The 20914-nt window shown below is 35.2% G+C and overlaps 1 protein-coding gene across 2 annotated transcripts in view; it reads right to left on the minus strand.

The window, feature by feature from the left end:
* The window catches only part of KrT95D (phosphofurin acidic cluster sorting protein KrT95D), a 1059178-nt gene that overhangs the window by 924293 nt on the left and 113971 nt on the right, over positions 1–20914 (minus strand). Inside the window, exon 1 of one of the 2 annotated variants that reach the window (XM_069825491.1) lies at positions 18961–19064. The exons of the other annotated variant lie outside the window; for it this stretch is intronic. The gene's annotated coding sequence lies outside the window, so the exon portion shown is untranslated. Of the gene's footprint in view, positions 1–18960; positions 19065–20914 lie in introns of those variants that run through there. 2 annotated transcript variants of the gene reach the window in all.

The following is a 20914-nucleotide window of genomic DNA, read 5'->3' on the forward strand; positions in this document are numbered from 1 at the left end:
CTCGTATTGGGTTGAGGGAAAACCCCGGAAAAACCTCAACCAGGTAACTTACCCCGACCGGGATTCGAACCCGGGCCACCCGGGCCAGACGCGCTGACCGTTACTCCACAGGTGTGGACGACATATTGTAAATAATAATTCAAGGAAAATAGGTTAATTTGTTAAACAGTATTCTTCTAGACATAGTTTTTAAAAGTATTAACAATAGTATAGATTTTTTTTAATTTGTAAACATAAAAACAGAATAGGCTCCAAAATAGTGTTGTATAATGTATTTAAAAGATTCAACAATGTTGATACGTTGTAAATAGTAAATTTAAGGAAAATAGGTTAATTTTATAAATAGTATACTTCTAAACATAGATTGTAAAAGAATTAACAATAGTACTGTTTTTTTTAATTTGGAAATAGAAAAACAGAACAGAATAGTGATGTACAATGTATTTAAAAGATTCAACAGTACCATACAGTAGATGTTGACACATTGTAAATAGTAAATTTAAGGAAAATAGGTTAATTTGTTAAATAGTATTCTTCTAAACATAGTTTTTAAAAGTATTAGCAATTCTATAGATTTTTTTTTAAATTTGTAAACAGAAAAACAAAATAGGCTCTAAAATAATACTGTATAATGTATTTCAAAGATCCAACAGTAGCATAGATGTTAACACGTTGTAAATAGTAAATTTAGGGAAAGTAGGTTAATTTGTTAAATAGTGTATTTCTAAACATAGTTTTTAAAATGATTAGCAATAGTATTGATTTTTTTTATCTATAAATAGAAAAGGAATAGGTACTAAAATAGTGTTGTACAAAGTATTTAAAAGCTTCAACAGTAGCATAGATGTTAACATGTAAATAGTATATTTAGGGAAAGTAGAATAGGCTAGCAATAATGTGTATACATTGTATTCGGAAGAGTTAGCAATATTGTAGTGTGTAGTCTATTAGCATGTAGTATTGCATTTTTGTAATGGAACATGCTTGTAAACAAGGTAAAAAAATACACAAATACATACATACATACATACATACATACATACATACATACATACATACATACATACATGCATGCATACATACATACATACATACATACATACATACATACATACATACATACATACATACATACATACATACATACATTACAGCATCTTCATAAGAAAGTTTGTGCTGAAACAGTGAGGCGAGTACTTAGGAAACACAACTTAAATGGCAGAGTGGTCAGAAAGAAGCCCTAGATTAGCGCGAAAAACAAAGCAATTAGACTAGAGTTAGCAGAAAATCATTTAGAGAAGGATGCTGACTTCTGGAATAGAGTAATTTTTGCCGATAAGAGTAAATGCAATGTGTTTGGGTCAAATGGACCTCATTATGTGTGAAGGAAACCCGGAGAAGAGCTGCTGGAGAGAAATCTTCGCCCAACTGTTAAAGGGGGTGGTGGTAGTGATGGTATGAAAATGTATGAAGAAACGGGATTACGTACAAGTTCTTAAAGACAACTTGAAAGCTAGTGCTACAAAATTAAATATTCAAGACAATTTCATATTTTACCACGACAATGACCGAAAGCACTCGTCGTATATGGTAAGAGAATGGTGCTTATATAACTGCCCGAGAGTGCTAAAAAGTCCACTCAGTCACAAGATCTAAATGTGATTGAAAATCTCTGGGCCAAACTGGACAGAGAAATTCGAAAACGCCCCATTTCGAACAAAGTAGATCTGAAGAAGGCTTTAGCAGAAGGATGGGGAAAAAATATGTCCCCAATATACACAAAAGCTAGTGGAACCAATGCCGAACCATCTAATGGATGTAATAGCAAATCGGGGATTACCAACAAGGTAATAAATGCATATAATTTGGTTAGTTTGCAGTGTCGTAGTGGGATTGTATCATTTTCACTTTGAGCTTCAATATTGTACATGTTTATTTATTATCTGCATCGTATTTGTGTTTATCATTATTTTATTATTTTGTTATATGTCAGATAAAAGAAAGCTACCTGAAGAAGTAAATGACTAATTAAGTTTATATTGTTGGTAATATTTTCTTATAAGCAACTGTTTTACCTATGGGGGTCAGGTGTACAATTTTCGCTGTGAGCCACTGTATATCAATAAAACTACATTTGTTACGTTTGATGAGTTAAACACGAATACAGTGACATGAATAAAATTAATTTACATATACCTGTTACTTACATAAAAATTTAAAACTATATATATTATTGTTCGTACACTTACCCACGGAGAGAGAGTAGTTACGTTTAGACGCATAGTAAACAAGCATGCACTGCGCACAGGGTTGTCTTTCAGTGGAGGTCACTTGCTGTTAGTCTGTCATTCAGAATTGTGTACAATGGAGCGTCGTTAGAAGCTCCGTTTCGATTTAAAGAAAGTTATTGTTCGCCTGGCTCTGAAAGACTATTCCTATAGTAAAAAAGGTAAAGTACTGCATAAAACACATTCTACGTTACAACACATTGTAGAAAAATTTCGAAATCATGAAACTTGGAATAACTTTGCAAGAAAAACAAAGCAAAAATTGCTAAATGCACGTGACGAGATTCATAGCAGAGTCCTGCACAACGGTTCACTGCATGGGCTGCTTCGCCACTGCACCGCACAGGGCTCCACAGTGCCGCACGGAACTAGCCCGTGACGTCACCCAGCCTCACCGCACGGGTTGGAACGGACTGCTTGCGGAGCAGTTTTGTGCGGTGGGTTTCGTATCACGGCATTGAGCCCAAGTTTCCGCTTCTATCAGTTACTTGTGAATTGGGTTTGCGCGGGCTTGTGCTTGTGTGTGCGGTTCGATCAACGATCAGCTACTGTTTCAAACGTTTTCGTTTTTGATTTCTGTTTTTCAAGATGAGTCCAAATTATGGTACATCGCAAAGAAAATACAGTCTCTGGAGGCTACTATTACACTATCAAAGTTCTTCGGCAAAAAATGTCATAAAATATTTTATCAAAGATCTTTGATAAAAGATAGGATTTTTTGTATATTACACTACATAATATCGTTTATAAAAGCTACATAAAATCTTTTATAAAAGATTTCATCAAACATAACCTAAAATTAGGAACAAAAGCTATCGTAACACTTGTTCTACAACAGTGAACACGTGTTGCAGGATTTGTTGATACTAATACACTGCCGAGCAAAAAAAAAAAAAAACGCAACACTTGAATAATTTTGAAATATGAAATCATAATACAAATTATAATATTACTGTGTGCTTCTATGCACCTGTTTGTGGTAGGCAAGTGTTAATTCATGTTTTGGGAAGGAAAGTATGCCATTGAGTGGTTTGTGACACCCTCTTTGCCACTTCTTGTCCCTTAACCTACATTTATTGCTGTGCCATTAAAATTTACAACCCTAAAAACAAGCAGCTTAAACAAAGCAACAACATTATTGTTTTCATTTTTTTTTGTCTGTGTATAATGGAATTCTGTGATATTGTACTCAGTTTTAAACAACATTTAACAGAGTTAAGATGTTGTTAGGCCTCGAGAACGCCGCTAGAGCAGTCGCTTTGGTAGAGGATGGCCTCAGCTTACATTATGTGGCTCAAGTGTTGCATACATGACCCCGTAGCACTTGAAGAGTATCTGGAGCATGGCGACGGGCATTCCTTCCTAAAATTCCCCACAGATGATCAACTGGGTTAAGATCCGGACTGCTTGATGGTCATTGCATGAGTTGGATCCCTACTTCATTGACGTATTGGAGGACATTTCGCGTCACTCGAAGACGTGTATTATCCTGCAAGAGCTCGAAATTGTCACCAATGATTCAAAAGGAAAAACATGTTGCTCAAGGATTTCTTCGTTGTATCGATGGTCAGTAAGAGACCCACCCTCCACAAAGACGAAATCCGTTCGTGCAGTCAAACTGATGCTTGTACACACCATGACTGAACTGCCATGAAATGCTGTCATTGATGAAAATTTGCATGGAGAATACATTTCTCTAGTCCTCCACACACTTCCTTTTCCATCTGAGGATCTGAGGCAGGATCGGGACTCATCTGAGAACAAAACGGTTCCTCACTGTTCGTGAGCCCATTCCTGCAAATTGTAAGCGAGTTTGACGATGTTGTCTTGTAAGTTCTGAGCCAGTAGTAGGTCTTATGTAGATCAGGCCAGCATCATGTAACCTCCTCTTCACAGTCCACTCACTGACATTCACACCTCGCACTTGTTTTAATCGATTTCTGGCTTCGACCGCGGTGGTGTGGCGGTCATGCAGTCCTTAAAGGCGCAAGAACTGGTCACCTATTGCAAGAAATTGACCTTTTCCTACCATATCTCGGTATTCAACAATATGAACGAAGTTCCCTGTACCTTTTCACTGTACGTAAAACCGTCGATGGAGTTTTATGCAACACCTGAGCCACATAACGTAAGCTGTGGCCATAATTTACCAACGTGACTGCTCTAGAGGCATTCTCGGGACTTAACGGCATGTTAGCTCTCTTAAATGTTGTTTAAGACTGAGATCAATATCACAGAATTCCATTATAAGCAAAAAAAAAAAAAAAAAAAAAAAAAAAAAAAAAAAAAAAAAAAAAAAGAAAAGAAAACACTACTGTTGTAACTCTGTTTTAGCTGCTTGTGTTTAGGGTTGTAAATTTTAATGTCACAGCAGTAAATATAGAGTAAGAGACAGAAAGTGGCAAAGATGGTGTCACATACCACTCAATGGGTATATTTACCTTCCCAAAACATGAACTTGCCTACCACAAACAGGTCCATAGAAGCACACAGTAATGTTGTAATTTGTAAATGTATTCAAGTGTTGCGGTTTTTTTTTTTTTTTTTTTTTTTTTTGCTCGGCAGTGTATTTACGCGTTAAGTTTATGATTTGTTTATACTAATATTTACGCGTTAAGTTTATAACACAATGAATGAACAACAGTATTATGCTTGTTTAGCTACAATTAGTTGAATTATTACAATATGCATGTTACTGGAAAAGAAACGCCTGTGGGTTAAACCCCTGATCACAATACAAATATGTGATCAGGGGTTAAACCATGGATTGCAAGACGTGATAAGAGAAGTATACATCAGAACTTATTGAAAGAGCTACAATGCTAGGGCTTGAAAAGTTATACAAATTATTATAAAATATTATTATTATTATTATTATTATTATTATATTATAAAATGATTTATTTACAACATTTCATTTCCTTCATACTCCGGCAGCAGAATTTTTGTGGTAGCAACAGTCCAGTTATATTTGCGTTTCGCCATATTTGTTTCAAGGTATAGAAATCTTTTATCAAAGATAACAAGCTGCACTAACATTTTATAAAAGACCTTTTATCAAAGAAACTTTTATAAAAGAAACCCATTACACTGTCATATATTTTATAATATATATTTTATAAAAGATCTTTGCCAAAGAACTTTGATAGTGTAACAGCAGCCCGGAAAACCTTCATCATAGATACTAGCTGTGAAACGATACATTTTAAAAAGAAGTAGTAAAGGAGAAAATCGCTGCTAGAGAGTTTAAAAAAACAGTCGGATGGAAATTTAAAAAGTACCATAGGAACAGCTTTTAAATCTGTGTTCGGTGCAGTGTTGAGCAGTGCGGCGGGCTAAGGTGAGCTTGGAAGCCCAGTGCAATGGGCTAGGAAGCGGCCGCGTCAAGTAGTGTTGGTCTTGGGTGGGCTGGGCTGCTGATGCATTAGGACTACAGTTCATGAGAATTTACTTGTCTAGTCCCTTTTAGAAACAGAAAGAATACTCATCATCTCTCTCTACCCTCATTTATGGTGACGGCGATATGGTCGACACTCCTTCCAACGACCACGAGTTAGCAGCGGCGGCACTCTCTTCCTCTTCAAATTCTGACTCCTCTCCGCCAGAAAGTTCCTCGTCCGTGTCCGATCGTTCAAATTTATTACGAACCGATCACTAATTTCATCTACTAGTCCGTCCTTCTCCCAATAAAATTGTTCAACTTTTTCTACGTGTTCACAGGCCTTTCTCCAATTATCTTCCGTCATTTTTGCAAGAGCGTTCTCAAACAACAATTTCACATCTTTATTTTTGAACGAAATATAGTATGCTTCGCAACGTCATTTTTAACCTGCCCCCATATTAATTCGATCGCGTTTAAGTCACAATGGTATGGTGGCTGTCTCACTACAGTATGGGAGCGCATTCTCGCAATTTAGTCGATTTCGTATGTTTTGAAATTGTCTTTTTTTAGTTTTTAAAAGTTCATACAATACAGGTTTCGTGGATCGTAAATCAAATTCAATGTTATTGTTACGAAGCCAGGACTGCATTTCAGATTTCGGTGTTGATGAAATCGGTGTCTTATTGAGTTCTGTTGAATGATAGGGGACATTGTCCATAACAATGATAATATTGAGAGGAATGTTTGGTAATAATTGATTAATGAACCAGTTCTTAAATACAATGCTGTACATTTCCTCGTGGCACTCCTTAGTTGACTTAGATTTGAAAGTTAGAAGTGCGTTGGGAATGAAACATGTTGAACATCCGGCGTGTAAAATAATAAACCGCTGACCTTTTCCTATTGCAGTTTGAAGTGGGAAGTCAATTTCGTGATCATTGTTTTTCCAAACTTTGCTTTTGGTATGGTTCACATTAACCCAAGTTTCGTCTAGATAAATAACGGCGCGTCCAGTGGCGCGTAATTCTTTAATTTTTCTTAAGAATTTAAATCTCTTTAAAATAACATCTGACCTTTCCATTAAACATTTTTGCCTTGAGTATTTTTAACATACCTACATTTCATTTTTTTAAGAATTTCTCTCAAACTCCATATGCTTCCAGTGAATAAGTTTTCCGTAATTAACGCGTCATTTATATCCTTCAAACTAGGTAAAAAAAATCCGATCTAATGAATAAATTACTCGTCTTATAGCGACGGCAGAAAATGAATCAATTGCAGTTTTCTGAGGGGTCCTGTTTGGGCGTTTCTTTCTTGGACTTCGCAGAACACTTCCACTTTCTAGCGCCTCCCTTTGTTTTTTTTTCTGCTAACACTACGAGACGATATACCTGTCGCTGCAGCAGTTCTTTCGATAACACTCTTCACAGATATTGTTTGCTTTCCGCATTTCAGTGCCTCATATTCTTCAGTAAAGAATTTGTGTACATTAATAACCATATTCATACTGTCCGACTTCCAAGGCTTTCCCGCGTTTTCCCATATTGCCTACCATGATTATTAAAAACAAGAGCACAACACTCATTACAATGTTTAAGGTAACAGGGAAACCATGCAATTCCGAAAACATTTTGTTTAAATTGTGAATTATATTAGGCCTCTATTAAATTGATACAAGACACACACTTACTTCACTATTCACTAATCACAAAATACTACTGAATAAATGAACTGGAACAACGCCAAGATGCCAATGAGAGATCCACTAATTGGGTTTGCAAACGTGTGTTCTAGAAGGGCTAAGGGAGAGGGAAGGAAGGGAATTCCAAGAATTCTACAAAAGTAAACATTTTTCCTGTTACATCTGTTGACGGTCGGTAGACAAGGACCGCAGACAAGGACAGTAGAAATCACGCCAACTTAACCCTCATGCACTATAGCAGTGCTGAGCTGTGGGCCAGTCTGCAGGACTCTGTTTCATAGTAAATCAAGTTGTAAAAAAATCCAAGAATAATTGCTCCACAAATTCGAGTCATGATTCAAAAGTCTTCAAACACGAAGACCTGTAATCAAACTATCCGATGTGTGTTGCGGAAAAATGGTTACCATCGCAGAAGACCACGAAAGAAGCCATGCATTAGTGAGACAAATCGAGATCGAATACTGGACTTCGCTAAAGAACATGTTGGTAAGGATAAGGCATTTTGGAACAGGGTGACTTGGTCAGATGAGACTAAGATAAATCTTTATGGTTCCGATGGCATTCATTGATATGGAGGAAACCCAACACAGATAACGGCAGAAACAACACATTACCTACAGTAAAAACGGGGGTGAATGCATACTATTGTGGGGATGTACAGTTACCCTTAAAAGGAATGAGACGACTCTTGGTCGTCGGAAGTTAAAGTTCTACAGCGCGGTTCACTCGATATCGACATAACAATAAGTACCATGACAAATGCAACAAGAATTGTTACAAAGACCACAACAAGGACAAGGACCAGAATAAGGATCACGAAGAAGATAGCCATTTAAGGCGACGATTTCACAACATAGCTCGAGTCACAAAATATCATTACTTCTCTGTACCGAATGGCAAATGCCTGCTATGGGATCTACATTCTGGACTGCTGCTGTCACTGTCTTGTCTCGGTAGCTCATATAGTAGCGAGTCGGTTCCACTGTATAACCGAAACGTCTCGTGTTCGATCCCAGGTAAAACTTTTTTTATTGAGGTGTAATTAATTTCTTCAGAGTTCCTCGACTGCCTAATTTGTCGAAAAATATGGAATAATTTATGCCCAATTTCTGGGTCTTACAAGTGGGCTGAACCTCGTCAAAAAAATCTTACTTGGAAGTTAAAAGTATTCTTCCTCAAATAAGAATCATAAGAAACAAAAAGAGACCCGTTAACTTAAAATCTTGTCCACATGCCATCAGCTTCTATTACAGCTCTAAGTCAATCCGGCATGGATGTCACGAGATTATGGAATAAGTTCTGATCCCCGGCGAGATCTTCCCAGATGTCAACAACTTGATTCCACAATTCGTCTCGATTCCGAGGGTGTCGGTGGGCATATGTGGCTATTCTGTAGTGACATAAACATAGATTATCTCTCGGAACTTTCCCGTAAAAGTAAATTAAATTCACTCCTTGAAACAGGAAACCTTAGTCGTAGCGTAATTTTCCCACCAGCATACAAGCTGAAGTAGCACAGCCATTGATAAAAGTTTTGTACACAGAATTAGACTGAATTTCTATTCGACAGAATCTATAATCAATGGCTTGTCTGAACATGATAAACAAATCCTAAGTGTTTCCAATGTCACTGAACAATTTCAAAATATTAATTTAAAAACTAAAAAAGGTCGTAAATGATGTATCTAGTGATTATTTACATTTATGTCTACAAAATTAATCTTGGAAAAACGTATATGATACTGGTACTACTGATATTAAGACTAAATGTACTGTATTTTTCACTTAATTTCAGTGTATGTTCTCCACTCAATGTTGTGTAAAAATTCAAGAGTAAAAAAAATTTAGATAACGCAGGGACTTAAAAATCTCATGTATTAAAAAGAAGAATCTATATGTAATGAGTTGCAATGTAGTGATCCTTATGTTCTTAAATACTACAAGAAGTACAGTGTAATTTATCAAAAATTATGAAAGAGGGAAATAGAATACATTTGAATACAAAAGTACAAAATTCAGATAATGCAATTAAAGCTATTCGGAATATTATTAAAGTTAAACTTGTAGATATCCTAAGAAAGAAAATATTTTTTTCATTAAAACCAGTGATTATAAAGTAGAGGATCCCAAATCTATTGCAAATTCTTTTAACGTCTTATAATATACAGTACAGAAATATTATTGACAACTTAAACAGTCAAGATTTTGCAAAAGATACTGCAGCTGGTTACTTAGCAGATGCATTTAATAATTAGTTTTAATATATGTAATTAGTCAATAACTGCAGTAGTGCGTTTTCATTCAATCATAACATGAATAAAATTGAATGTACATTACATTGAACACTATTGCAAACACGTAGATAAAATGGTTAAAATCAACTGAAGGGGTGAGGATGAAATAATCCAAAGCACACTTTTAACAAAAATTGTTTTGTGCGAGTGCATTTCTAACACATATGGGAAAGCTACTACTAGTAATTACTCAGCAAATGACATAGTCTAAGGACTCTAAACCTTTGTAAAAATTTGTCTGTGTAGCTTAGGAATATTTTTTAAATTTCAATTTAATTGTTAGTTTTTAATATAATATATGCATTTACATTGTATGTGTGTGTGTATAAATGTATTCATTAGATTAACGTTTATAATATTATAACTAGTAATTTTATATTGTCTGTGATCATTAACACTTAATCTCTGGACTTTGTAAAACTCTATTTCAACGTTATTTAGACAAAAAAAAATCGTTGATGTAGACTAAGAATCGAACTCGCTCTCTTCTACACAACATGCAGAAGAGTGTCGATCTAGTCATGGAAGGTCCATTGTCGATTTAACTACACAATTTATGTATATATTTATCTTTTATTTACGTAATATTGTCATATTTTTTGCAGTTTTTGAAGTGAATTTCGGAACGATGCTAGTAACAAACCAAATAGCCTGCATTTAAGTAACTCAATATTCGTTATCTTGTGTATCAGTGCTCTGGTCTCCGATCATGCGCAGTGTCTTACATCTGAGATTTAGGAATAATCAATCGTCTCATTCTTTTCCAGGGAAAGTGTATGTCTGCAAATGGTGTTGGGAATATTGAGTTCATACATGGGATTATGGATAAGTATGTGTTCAACAACATGTTAAGGTCAAGTGTTAGGAAGAGTGCACAAAAAATTGAGATGCCACCTGTGTACATGTTCCAACAAGACAATGACAGTAAACATACTGCTCAAATTAATAATGATTAGCTCATATGGAACACACCACAGCAACTGCGAACACCTCCTCAATCACCAGACTTAAACTCATCGATAATTTGCAGGAATTTTGAAAAGGAGTGTAAGAAGGCAGAAGTGTACAACCTTAGATGAATTGAAACGTGCAGTGAGAGAAAAATGGACTAAAATCAAACCAGAACAGTGTAAAAACTTGGTAAAATCAATGAGAAGATGATGCCAAGCAGTAATAAAGTCGAAAGCTTATGCTACAAGGTATTACAATTTTTCACAATTGTAAATAATCGAAGTGTACGAACAAGACTGTTACGTAGAAATTGGACATGTTTTTGTTGATTTTGTTTTTATTAATGTATTCAGAAGTTTACATTTCATTTTTTTTACTTCAATATATTCCAAAGTCCAAGTGTAATAGTTCTGTCATATTAAAAGGAAATTATATTATATATTTCCATAATATAAATTACCATTTTAGAACTGTACGAACAGCACTGTTACATACTGTATGTACTATGTCAACATTAAATGGACTTGTCTTGTTTACATTTTCTTGTTGTAGCATTTCTCAATAATAATGGAATTTACCTTTATGTACGTTTTCTCGTTGAAAGAGTAGGAATTAATAAAAACGTTTACTACGAAAGTTGTTTGTATTGAAGAGCTCTATCAAATGGTACCCTCTTTTACCCCGACTCCCATTTGAAATTTTAAAGTAATATCCCACTGACCCTATTTCCTGTTAAGGCTGATTGATGAAATCAAAACTCAACTGAAAGTTCACATGTGCTTTAGTTATAGTATGTACGAGTATTCGAAATAAATTACTGTTATGGGTGATCTGAATCGTATGTAAATGTTTTTGGGAGAATTTTATATTCTCCGTAAAATAGTAGTTTTTATGAACATTTTTTTTTTCTTATTTTCCAAAGGTGATAAAAATGGAGCTGCTCCTCCTTACTGCAATGTCCTTGCTTATAAATATCACATCTTTAACAAAAATAATCACCTACCATATTCCTCTTCTTGACTACGACTGTGATTGTGACCTACTGCTTTGTATTACAACACCGATCTATTGCACATAACTATACGTTATACAATACAAAATCACCAATTCCGTTTTCTTCAATGTAAAGCCTGATGAGTGACTGCTGAAACATTTCATTTTATTAGAGAAAGAGCATAACGATGATGATGATAATATAATAATAATAATAATAATAATAATAATAATAATTTTATTTATTCTAGCGAAGTTCAGGCCATCAGGTCTTTTCTTCCACTTAGCCAGAAACAAAAGAAGCTGATATAATTTGCAATGAGACAAGTTAATAATTACCGGATAATATTTAAAGAACACTCAAAGATTGATGTAGGTTTAACTATACAAGCACGAATTGAGTAAAATAATGCAAACATATTAAATAATAATTACAGAATAATATAAGGCTTTGAAGTTACAATCAATGAACACGCAAGTGGTAAATGAACCAATATTACAAATTACAAGAATGACGAATTCAAACGTAAATTGTAACTATACAACACTGAGGAATATTACATATACAAACTGTACATACAAACAAGGGAGAATTAAACATAAATGAGAAAGAAAGAGAACATATTTTCAGAAATGAATGGTGGTTAGTTGCGTCCTAATTGAGCCACTCACCCACTACAAGGGAGAATTAAACATAAATGAGAAAGAAAGAGAACATATTTTCAGAAATGAATGGTGGTTAGTTGCGTCCTAATTGAGCCACTCACCCACTAGAGCAGGGCTGGGCAGCAAGAGCGGATTCTACTCTCTCACGGGGAGTCATATGATTTCTCTTCATCCCCTTTCTTCCCCGCCGAACACCGCGCAGCGTTGATTCAGTAACGGATGAATATTAAGCGTCCCCGTTTAGAGTCTGGATCCGCTCCCGACGCCCAGCCATGCACTAGAGGGCGGTTAGTTGCGTCCCTTCTACCTGCTCAGCAATGTCACTGGGCTGGTCTCTAGCATTATTTTGTTTCTTGTAGGTCTTGCTTTGAGACGGCAGTGCTACAGTAAAAGTGTACTGTGGATGTGATGAAGAGTGATTTTTTTTTTGTTTGTATATGAAAGGTAGGCGCCGTTTTATAGTGGACGGCTACAAATTCCGGTTTCACAAGAATTTTAAATGGAGATGTTCAGCGATGGGCCTGCTCCAAAAGGACGTGTAAGTGTTATATAAAGCTTGATTTAAAACATACGACAATCGATAGTTTCCAACAACATAATTACGAAAAAGAAGAAAAAGTGTTAAACAGACAGAAATTAAATAATCACTTGAAACTTAAGGCTGTAGAAAACATTTCACGTAAACCATCGAAACTTCTGCAAAGTGAGCTTAAACAGAGTGACGTGCCTAATATACTGCAACCTTGTCTGACGTGGAGCTCATTAAAAGAAATATTTGAAGAATTGAACGGGTCTTTTTTACACATCGCATCCAATCATCTACAATTTTGTCGATGTTGTGGAGGAAATACAGTGTGGTGTATACATCAAAATAAGAAGCACAGAAGGAAGAAAGAAAACAAAAAATGTAGTGGAGAAAGAAATATTTCTTAGAGAACAAATGGCAACATTAATAAAAAAAACTCCATATCTCGATTCGATTTTGTAAAATCACTGTCATATAAGTTTTTGCCAAATTGAAAGAAACTCCTGGAAACTAAACAAAACTATTTCTAGTGGCCACATGCAATTAAAAAAAAAGGAGTCAGTGAGCTGTTTTATGTCTAGGCATAGATAATAAAGGGTCATTTTTAGAACGAGTGCCCAGGCTGTGGTATGAGGACAAGAAATTAAAATGCACTGAGAGATAGCTACGCGAATAAATGTTGATGATGCGATATAGGAAAATTAGTGAATGGATACATCTTCGGTCCTGTAATCTTACCCATTGGAGCGTTTCTAGGGAAGGTGTAATGTGGTCGTATTTGCGGATGTTGCAAATGAAATGTATGCAGGCATTATGAACGCGTTGTAATCTTTGGCTAAATTAGAATTTAAATGTTAGTAGAATGTCGCAGTAGTCAAAATGTGGCATTACCAATGTTTGTACGAGAATTCTTTTTAATTGAAAGGGTATAAAATTTTTCAGGCGATTTAATGAATGTAGAATAAAGAACGGACTTACATGTGTACTTACGTTCCTTCTATCAAAAAGCCCTAGTTTAAAGTATACTTTATTTGAGTCGAAGTGCCTCTTGTAATTCATTTTTTCTATCTAATGGAGTTAGTATTTCCTAACAGAATCAATATTTACCTATTTAGAATCTGAAGACAATAAAACACATCTAACTGAAATTAAAGACAGAGCAAAATACATCAAATAATGGTGCAACAAATAAAAAATAAATTGCAGCACACAAATACTACACTATACAAGTAAAGTGACCTTTGAAGTGTAACATGCATGATCTCAATTTGCTAACCACAAAGAATGCAGTCATTGTCTTCTATTTTCTTTTTCGTCCTTTTTACGTACAGTATATTTATTCATAATATATAACTTGCCCGGCACGCCTTTATTGGACAATACAGAATCATTTTGCTGTTCCAAATAATTGAGAACATATTCCACTGTACTCCAAACATCAACATGCCAACCCTGTCTACAAAACCTGGTTCACTATTTCTGTTTTCTACATGTCCTGGCAATCTTGAACGCCTACTTTCTTCAATGTCTTCAGGGAGGAGACAGAGGGGCAAATGGAGAGAGAAGACGAGAAACAAAGAAAACGACGAGAAATGGAGGTGAGAGATGTTATGTAACTGTGGTAATCCGATCCCAGATAATCGAAAACCTACTCTAGTTGGTTCCTCTCGTCCTGGTATCGTCATAACCAGGGCGCGCATTTTCGTTCCCAAACAAGCTAGGAAAGTTATTGGATTGTATATCCTAGAGTTTTAGAGTTCAAATTGTGATCCTAAATGCTATGTCAGGACGCTACGAAAGGTATAACCTAGTTCGGTAAATAATAATAATAATAATAATAATAATAATAATAATAATAATGATAATAATAATAATAATAATAATAATAATAATAATGGAGCATGACAATTATATAATTATATTATATTATTGCTATTAAATTAATGTCCAATTACTTTTGAACCACAAAAACGCACTAACACTGCCAAACTGGCGCACTACAAAATATTAGTGCTACATATGACAATATATAATTAGATTGATAATACTGAACTAGTACCGATATACAACATAATACATTATAGAACATAATAGTAAATATGATACACCTTAACTAAAGTAAGTAATAAAGCAATATTGCTGTCAGAAAGTGTATACTTTACAAATTAAGTTAAATTAAATTAAGCCCTAAGGCTATTCCATGTCAAATCATCCAGAAATTTACAAAAATGACACCCATCCTCACCGATTTTCTTGAAATCTTGTGAATTGAAGTATTACCTATATATACAATATATATATATATATATATATATATATATATATATATATATATGAACATTCCCAAATTAAAATGAATTTGGTTGAACAATTCCAGAGCTGAAATTTAAAGAAGTCATGGATGCACATGCTCAGTTTTCCAGTATTAAGTGATCTTTTACCAGATAAAAAAGGCCATATCTCTAATAGTTTTTGCAATAAAACTTAATCTTTTTTTTGCATATGAAGCAAGAAAGTATACATTTTTTAATCTTTGTGCTACATATTAAATACCTTTAATTTCCTGGCCAGGAAATCGTTAAATATAATACCTCCAAACAAATTAAATGAATATGTATATGATTTTTTTTAATACTGCATGGATTATCTTGAAACTTTAACAGTATCATTACAAACCTGTGTTTATATCACACGGAAAAAAAAAATAGGTTGTAGAAATCGGGGAGAGTGTGAAAAATCTCGGTTTTAAAGAAAACATAAACATAGTCACTTACCAGTATACCAAGCTTAATGACTATATAAGGTATATTTTATTTGAGACACTATGGTCAGACAAGCACGAGCCCTTGTAATGGAAAAAGGTATTTTGTCAATGCCTGAACAAAAAAAGGAAAGACTCTACCGCAGGAAGCAATTGACAAAGTACACAGTTTTTATTTTGATGATGAAAACTAAAAAATAATGCCTGGTCAAAAAGACAAAATTTGCATCAGCAAAAATTTATATGAACAGAAACGTCTGGGTTTAAGCAACTTAGCAGAACTTCACTCTCTTTATAACATTAAATTTCCTCAAAACAAGATAGGCTTTTATAAATTTGCTACTCTCCGGCCGAAACAATGTGTACTTGCAGGAACATTAGGGACACATTCTGTGTGTGTATGCACTATTCATCAAAATGTGAAATTGCTCCCAAGTGCCATTTCTATTAAAGAAATTTATCACGATTTAATCAAAGTTATTACCTGCAACACAAATAATAGAACCTGTTTGCTCCGACTTTGTGACAAATGTCCCACAAGTTCTTTGCTTCAAAATCATATGGAAAGGGAAATTGAAGATTTTGATCCTGATGAGACAGTCCAATACAGTCAATGGGTGTCAACTGATAGAACAAATCTCATTGTTCAAGTAAGTATCCTATCAGAACTTTGTGAATCCCTAATTAATAAAATTGAGAAGTTTATACCTCATTCATTTATTTCTCAATCCCAGTCTGATTATTTAAAATTGAGAAAAGAAATTCTTGATGAAGGATCAGTATTAATATTAATGGACTTCAGTGAAAACTATAGTTTTGTTGTTCAGGATGAAGCACAGGGATTCCATTGGAACAATGGTAGCTACACCCTTCACACTGTAGTTGTCTACTGCAAAATTAATCAAGATTTGCAATCAAGAAGTCTGTGCATTATTTCTGAAGATCTAGATCACGATGCTCTAGTATATCAGACTCAGAAGACTGTACTAGATTTTTTGAAGTCAGAGTTCCTGAAGCTCCTCTAAATCATGCTGAATATTTCACAGATGGATGTGTTGCACAATACAAGAATTGTAAGAATTTTAGAAATATCTGCTACCATGAACAAGATTTCAACATGAAGTGCAATTGGTCTTTCTTTACAACCACCCATGGTAAATCTCCCTGTGACGGAATTGGCGGCACTTTAAAGAGACTTGTTACAAAAACAATTTTGCAAAGACTTCATAACGATCAGATAGCCACAGCATTACTAGTGTATGAATTTTGCCAAGAGAACATAAAAGGAATCACGGGTTTCTACGTTTCCAAAGAACATATGGTACAGGTTCGAAAATTTCTCTGTGGACGCTTTGGAAATGCAAAAACTATTCCCGGTACACGATCCAAGCATCAGTTTGTTCCACTGTCACCAATCCAGATTGAAGCAAAACGATTAAGCTGTGATATTGAGTTCAGTATAATCTATGACTTCTCTCTGCTTGTACCAGTAATGCCAGAATGCTATGTGCATCCCAACTGGTATGTTGCATGCATGTATGATTCCCATTGATATGTGCGTATTGTTAATAAAGTCAACAATGAAGAGAAAGATGCTACAGTTAGGTTCATCCATCCGCATGGCCCATCTCCATACTTCTATAGGCCTGATAATGACATTTGTGATGTTCCGTTTTCCCACATTTTGTGTGAAGTGGATGTTACTACAGTGACAGGACATACTTATTCTTTAAGCGAGGGGAAGAAAAATGTTGCTTGTATAAGAAAAGAATGATTCATTAAAAACGTAAGGTTGATGTGTTTTGCTGCATAGAACAGTTCCCAACAGCACAATTATGGGTATTTTAATATTCCAACAAATTTAAAAAAAAAATATTATGGAAAGCATCAACACGCATTTTATTCTTCACCTGACATAATTAGAAACATTAAATCCAGACATTTGAGATGGGCAGGGCATGTAGCACGTACGGGCGAATCCAGAAATGCATATAGTGTGTTAGTTGAGAGGCCGGAGGGAAAAAGACCTTTGGGAAGGCCGAGTCGTAGATGGGAAGATAATATTAAAATGGATCTGAGGGAGGTGGGATATGATGGTAGAGACTGGATTAATCTTGCTCAGGATATGGACCAATGGCAGGCTTATGTGAGGGCGGCAATGAGCCTCCGGCTTCCTTAAAAGCCAGTAAGTAAGTATTATGGAAAGCATTCAACTGTAACTCGTAATTTTAATAATTCAACTTACATATGTGGCATAATCAGCTATTTATATGTTCATTTCTCCTATCTAAGAAGAGTATTTTTGTAAGTATATGTTTAATTATTTATTACTTGATATTCCAGTAGTCTGAGATAAATTCTTATGTCTTATTTCTAAATAAGTAAAGGATGTATAAAATTAAATATTTGCTCTAAAAGTTTATTCCTCTTCTTTATATCAACATAAGAGGAAATCACAATTCGGAAGGAGAGGTGGGATGAAAGGAAAGGGGGTGCCATTCATTTCTCCAATTTGGTTTTCTTTCCTGCTGAAATAATACTATTTGTAGATTATGCAGTAATTTTTTCATGTATTTTCACAGGGAGGCATGTGTTCGAAATTGGAATTGAATTTTAGTAAAAAAAAATTGCACATTAAATTTAAAAAAAAAAACACACATTTTTTTTTTTTACTTGGTTTGTGCCTTCTTAAACTATTGTTATGAAAGAATAATCAGAAAAAATCATAAGCCTACTATTATTTCTCTAGAAGCAACAGTTACTTTTTGTAAATTTGACAATCGGCATCCAAAAAACGCATTCGATCATACTTTCTAAAATTACTGCCAACAGAATAAACAGAGAGTAATAAAAGGTGCCCAGAAATCATGTAATGAACTAAACAACAAGTGCATAAGGTATCAGCTAAAAACTGGATAGGTGGGTGTCATGACCTGGATGATTTGACATGGAATGACCCTCTAGCGACATCGGAATGGGATAAAAATTTTGTTCAGAGACGAGCCCACTTACGAAATTATTTAAAAAATATAGATCAAAATGAAATACAACATAACATTGATTGATAAATTAAAATAATGTTAACACAAAAATCCGAATGAAAATACAACTCACTCAGTAATTAGAATCAGATCACAATGTAGTCGCAACTTGGTGTTTTACATAAACAACATTGACGATACAGCGTCTGTATTGTACTATGATTCATAATCTATTCGTACTTGCTCGCAATTCTACCCTGCTTATGCATTCACGTGATGTAATAGATGTATCAAAAGAAACTACTCGTCCGCTGTGCGTTTGGGAACAGAAATGCGCTGCCTGGTCATAACGTAATTTCAAAGTACGTAACCCAAATCTGCAGTGTAGAATAGCCTACACATTAAGAATTACTTACAGATTGTCCATATAATCGTGTTAGATTATGCTAAGGTGGCACCCCGATTCCGTCATTCAGGTCCCCGGGCTGACACTGAGGGCAGTGGCCGAGAATGCAGCTATTAGGGACAAGCTCACGATACACATTCATTGAGCGGCACCAGAAAAATCTGGTTCGGCTCAAGCGGCCTTGGCCTTTAACTGTGACAATGAGAGGATATTACAGCGACTAATTTCAATTGGGTGAAAAATGAGTGCACGCAACGCGCCGTAAACAGGCGACACTCGTTACGCAACACTTGTGGGTAGGATTCGGCGATGAGTTACGCTGTCATAAGCATAGACTTGCTCCAACATGTTCTGGGTGAGCCTGCAATTGGTAAAAAATATGTTCATAGGAAAATAATCTGCTGAACGTTCCAACGCACATACTGTTTAGAACTTCCGACCTATAAATATAAATTTATCGCATCACAAATGCATGTACAGTAGGTTATAGATCAATTTTTACTTACAAGAATACCTTACAAATACTCGTATAACAATTCTAATTACAAAAGTGACCGCCGTAGCTACATACATACATACACACACATTACATACATACAGTAAATATATAGTATCTGAGGTACGATGTATTACCATAAATTGACGCGGTGAGATGGAAAACATTCAAATCCACTTTTGACTGAAATTGAGATAGTGTATTTATACAACCAGCTACTTCGTTTCCTTTGCCATCAATCGAGTTAAAGAAACATTCAAGGACGTGATTTGAAATAGTACTTTTTCATGTACTGTATTGTGTTTAAGAACCATTCAAGCCCACGTGTCGAAAAGGTTCTCGCTAAGGCTGTCTAGCAATTGAGGAAACTAAGCAACATTATCAGGTAGAAATTTCAAATAGGTTTGCCGCTTTAGCAACTTCGACGAAGTTGAGGAAGAATTAGATGTAATAGTGTGTGGGAAAATATCCGAGATATTCAAAATTGCAGCTGAGCAGAGCATAGGTTATTATGAAACTAAGAAACCGAAACCGTGGTTTGATGAAGATTGTTCCATGATAGTAGAAAGAAGGAAACAGGCGAAATTGAAATTCTTACAGGATCCAGTTCAGGCCAGAGTAGTGGTTGAGGCGAATAGAGATAATTATTCCGATGAAAGATGAGAAGCAAGTCGTACACTTAGGAATAAAAAGAGAGGTTACTTGAAGGGAAAACTGAATGAGGTAGAAACAAATTAATAATAAGAATAAAAACATTCGAGATTTATATAAGGGTATAAAGGATTTTAAGAACGGATATCAAGCAAGGAAAAACGTGATCAAGGATGAGAATGGTGACTTGCTTGGAGACTCTCATTTATTAAAACATTAGTTGGGAGGCCGGAGGGAAAAAGACCTTTGGGGAGGCCGAGACGAAAAGGGAGGATAATATTAAAATGGATTTGAGGGAGGTGGGATATTATAGTAGGGATTGTACTAAACTTGCTCAGGATAGGGACCGATGGCGGGCTTATGTGAGGGCGGTAATGAACCTCCGGGTTCCTTAAACGCCATAAGTATATGTAACATTTATGTCATAACCAGGGATAGGGATTTGGAGTATTATAAAGAATGGTGAAACGTAGTATAGATATTCGTAACTCGGTGACTGTCAAGCGAGCTGCGTCACAGAGCATGGACGAGTACAGTTCACTTCATACAAACTTACACGCAACGTGCTGTAAACGTATTTCAGAATAAACATATGGAATAGTTTAACGACATATAGTGGCCTACATACATAATCTGCATTTCACTTTGAACTACATGTGTTTTTTTTTTGGCAACGCACAAGACACCAATAAACAACATTACAAATATACATAATTAATATCAATCTCTGCGTCCTCGTGTGTCAGTGGAAATATTGATGGTTTATAGTTGTCTTCTGTACGGAACTCGCCTCTGAATATGTGTGTTTTTCTGTCAG

The sequence above is a fragment of the Periplaneta americana genome, chromosome 1 (genome assembly GCF_040183065.1).
Source record: "Periplaneta americana isolate PAMFEO1 chromosome 1, P.americana_PAMFEO1_priV1, whole genome shotgun sequence".
Classification (NCBI taxonomy): domain Eukaryota; kingdom Metazoa; phylum Arthropoda; class Insecta; order Blattodea; family Blattidae; genus Periplaneta; species Periplaneta americana.